Here is a 4,746-nt window from a genome sequence, read left to right as displayed (position 1 = left end):
GGCAGGAGCAGGCCTGTAGGAAGAGCACAGCACGTGTCAGTATAACCAGGCAGGAGAATCTGGTCCCCCAACGCCCAGCAGCACAGCGCCAGAGGTGAAACTGCCCTCAGAGGCACCAACCCCTCTCCAAGTGCACCCCCATAGGACACGGCCCCTTTGGGGACACACCCGGGGGTCACATGCCCCCCCAGAGCAACAGCACATGGGGGCACCCCCAGGGGCATCACCCCCACAGGCACTGCCCCACTCAGGGACACACCCAAGGGAGTCAGCCCCATGGACAACACAACCCTGCAGGGACACCCCCAGGGGCATCACCTCCATGGGTACTGCCCCCCAGGGGCCCCACACCTCCCCCAGGGACATCCCCACAGGCATCACACCCCCAGAGAACCACCCCCAGGGACTCTACATCCCCCAGGGACCCCCAAGGGCCACCCCCACAGGGCCACCCCAAGGGATTCCACACACCCCCGGAGACCCCCCCCACCCAGGCACCCCCCAGAGACCTCCCCCCCACAAGAACACCCCCAGGGGTCCCACACCCCCTGCAGAACCACCCAAAGGGCCCCCCAGGACTCCCCCCCACAGGGGCTCCACACCCCCTGCAGAACCACTCACAGGGCTCCCCCCAGGGACACCACACCCCCCACAGGGCCACCACCAGGGATTCCACACACCCCCAGAGACCCCCCCCACCCAGGCACCCCCCAGAGACCTCCCCCCCACAGGGACACCCCCAGGGGTCCCACACCCCCTGCAGAACCACCCAACGGGCCCCCCAGGACTCCCCCCCACAGGGGCCCCACACCCCCTGCAGAACCACTCACAGGGCTCCCCCCAGGGACACCACACCCCCCAGAGGGACACCCCCAGGGGCATCACCTCCATGGGTACTGCTCCCCCAGGGGCCGCTCACCCCCTACAAGGACACCCCCATAGGCACCAAGGCCCCCAGAGACCCCACACCCTCCACAGGGCCACCTAAAGGGCCCCCCCAGGGACCCCACACCCCCTGCAGGGCCACCCCCAGGGGCATCACCTCCATGGGTGCTGCTCTCCCAGGAGCCCACCTCCCCCAGGGCCCCGCCCACCGGCCGCACCCCAAGCAGCGGAGCGGGTGGGCCGGCCGCTCGCAGCCGTTGGAACGGCGGTTGGGTCACGTGGCCCGGCGGCCCCTAACGGCCGCCGCAGGGGTCACGTGCCGGCCGGGGGAACTCTGTGCCTCGCGCCGCTCACCGTCCCTGCGTTCGCCTCAGCCTCAGCCTCAGCCTCAGCCTCGAGCCCAGCGCGGGAAAACTCGCCCCGCCCACCACGCGGAGCGCCACCGCGCAAGCGCGACACCAACTCTTCCCACGCGCTCGGGCTGCACCCCCTGGCGCGCCTGACCCCGCCTTTTACGCAGTACCAAGCGAAGCCACGCCCCTGCCTGGCTCCGCCCCCTCGCGACACAGACCCCGCCCCTCAAAGGGCCTCCGACGGAAGCCACGCCCGTTACCCTCCCCTGGCCCCGCCCCAGGACCCCTGCGCGAGAAGCCACGCCCCTTACCCGTCTGCGTCCCTGCCCTGCCCCACCCCAGTGGGGGCTGCATCTCAGTGGCAGGCAAGGGAGCGTCCCTGCCTACAGCCTCCGTCGCTGCACCCCCGTGCAAATCACCCTCTAGTGCATGCCACAGCCCCGTGCAAACACCCCCCATGCAAACCACCTGCCACAGCCCTGTGCAAATCACTTCCTCCCACAGCCCCGTGCAAACCATCCTCTGCCACAGCCCTGTGCAAACAGCCCCCTATGCAAACCACCTCTTGCCACAGCCCCATGCAAACAGCCCCCCCACGTGTAAACCACCCTCTGCCCCGTCCCTGCCCCTGTGCAAACCACCCTTTGTTGCATCCCTCTGCAGAGCCCCTCACTCCACCAGTGCCATGTCCCTGTGTAAATGATCTCTGGGGTTGTGTCCCCGTGTGAACAGCACCTCCTCCCCGTGCAAACCACCCTCTGCCACCCCGCCTCAGAGAGAGCCCCCTACCCCATGGGTGCCATGTCCCTGTGCAAATCATCTCAGGGGCTGCGTCCCCGTGCGAACAGCCCCCCTCTTGCCACACCCCAGCAGAAGCAGGAAGGAGAGTCAGGGTCAATGCATGAAACCTTTTTGGTGCAGTAAAAGATCTTGTCTCCGCGCCAAACCCCCCCCCGCCCCCAGGGCACGAGGAATGTGCGTGACAAGTGCCAGCTCGTGAGATGTGCGAGGGCCGGATGGCACAGGCGTGGGCTGGGATGGCCGTAGAGCCTGACTGACGGCTGAGAAGGTGGCCTGTCCCGGGCCAGACCCAAGGCCCATCTCGCCCCGACCCCGTCTTCGGAAGACAAAGCAACGGCAGCAGCAGCCCCAGGCGGCCGGCCAGTGTGGTGCTGACCTGTGGGCCAGCCAGGCTCAGCTTTCATGGCACGGAGGCCCCTGGGCCAACCCGCCTCTTCCTTCCCCTCGCCCTCGCCGTCTCATTCCGGCTCCCAGGATGGAACGGCCGCAGTCACACCCGTGTCTCCCTGGGGACCCCTGTGGCCAGGGGTTCGGGGTCCCCAAGCTCCGCGCCCCCCTGCAGCCAGGAGCGACTCTCCCTCAGCTGGTGGGAGACACAGGTTATTAGGCCTCAAACACTGCGTGCTACAGCCTGGTCAGCACAGCAGCCGGAAGGGGCCTGTCTGACCCCTGCTGCGGGGAGCTGCCCCAGGGGAAGCCCAGGCCTAACCTCCAGACTCGCCCTGGCTAACTGCCTGCCTCTGATGCAAAGCCAGCCCGGCCTGGAGCCGCTCTTGGTCTGGGGACATAGGGGTCACCTGGCTGCCTCACTTCGAGCCAGGGGGAGATCCCACACCCCCCAGGCACAGGCCCTGGCTGGGATGAAGGCCGGGCTGGGGGGCGTGGGGCAGGAGAAAGGGGCTGGAAGGGAAGCCTATCTGTGCCGTGATGTGCAGAGACTCTCTGGACCTGGACGCCCCTGGGAGGACAGACCAGGCTCGGGGGGCGGCTGCGGAGTCCTCCAACCCATCTCTGCTGGCCGGTGCTGCTTCAGGCTGCACCAGCCCAAAGGCTGAAAGCCCACCGGCCGGAGCGACAGGCGGTGGCTTATGCCCGGCTCCTCAGCTGGACGTGCCGCCTTGCCTCCACCGCCCGGCCGGGCCCTGTCCGTGTCCGTGTCCGTGTCCCCGTCCCCCAGGGTCTGCAAGAGCACCATGAGTCTGCCTGGAACCTTTCCACGCTGGCGTCAGCCAGGCCATGCTGGGAACCCCATTGCACAGCCACGTGCAACGCACCAGCAGGGCAGACGCGGTCCGGGGGGGGCTGGGAGGTCAGAGCACAGGAGGCTGGCGAGCCAAGACTCCTGGGTTCTCTCCCTGGCGCTGGGAGGGCAGTGGGGGCTGGTGGTCAGGGCAGTGGGCCGGGAGCCAGGACTCCTGGGTTCTCGCCAGCGCTGGGAGGGCAGTGGGGGCTGGTGGTCAGAGCAGGGGGCTGGGAGCCAGGACTCCTGGGTTCTCCCCAGTGCTGGGAGGGCAGTGGGGGCTGGTGGTCAGAGCAGGGGGCTGGGAGCCAGGACTCCTGGGTTCTCGCCAGCGCTGGGAGGGCAGTGGGGGCTGGTGGTCAGAGCAGGGGGCTGGGAGCCAGGACTCCTGGGTTCTCTCCCCGGCGCTGGGAGGGCAGTGGGGGCTGGTGGTCAGAGCAGGGGGCCGGGAGCCAGGACTCCTGGGTTCCTGCCCCGGTGCTGGGAGGTCTCTGGGGGATAGAGCACAGGAGGCTGCAAGCCAGGACTCCTGGGTTCTCTCCTGGTGCTGGGCAGGCAGTGGGGACTGGTGGTTAGTGCAGGAGGCCGGGAGCCAGGTGTGATGGGGTTTGGGGTCCCCCAAGCTCTACACCCCATCTGCAGGCAGGCGTGACTCTCACTCGGCAGGAGAACAGCAGGTTTATTAGCCAACAGGGCACAGCATTGTACAGAGCAGTTAGTGCAGCTGGCAGAGTTACAGCCAGTCCAATCCATGTTGGGGAGAGGGGGCCCCCTCCTTTGTCTCTATCTCTCCCCCACCCCAGACTAACTGCTTCCAACTCCCAGTTCCAATTCAAACCCCTCAGGCTCCACCTTCTCTTTTGTCTCCAGTACAAAGGTGATAGCTGGTCATCAAGTAACAGAGAGGAAGCCGTGCTAGTCTATATACTAGCAAAACAAAAAGCAGTCAAGTAGCACTTTAAAGACTCGCAAAATAGTTTATTAGGTGAGGAGCTTTCGTGGGACAGACCCACTTCTTCAGACCAGAGCCAGACAAGAACAGACTCAATATTTAAGGCACAGAGAACCAAAAACAGTAAGCAAGGAGGACAAATCAGAAAAAGATAATCAAGGTGAGGAAATCAGAGAGTGGAGGTGTGGGGGGAAGGTCAAGAATTAGATTGAGCCAAGTATGCAGACGAGCCCCTACAGTGACTCAAAGTTCCCATCACGATTTAAACCACGTGTTAATGTGCCGAATTTGAATATAAAAGCCAGCTCGGCTGCTTCTCTTTCCAGAATGGTGCAATAATTCTTCAGTAACACACATACCTTGAGGTCATTGACAGAAGGCCCCACTCCATTAAAATGTTGACTAACGGGTTTGTGGATCTGGAGTGTTTTGATGTCTGTTATGTGCCCATGGACCCTTTGTCTAAGGGAGTTAGAAGTCTGTCCAATATACAAAGCCTCTGGGCATTGTTGGCA

Source organism: Carettochelys insculpta, chromosome 34 (genome assembly GCF_033958435.1).
Source record: "Carettochelys insculpta isolate YL-2023 chromosome 34, ASM3395843v1, whole genome shotgun sequence".
NCBI lineage: Eukaryota > Metazoa > Chordata > Testudines > Carettochelyidae > Carettochelys > Carettochelys insculpta.
Note: the sequence above shows the minus strand (reverse complement) of the source record.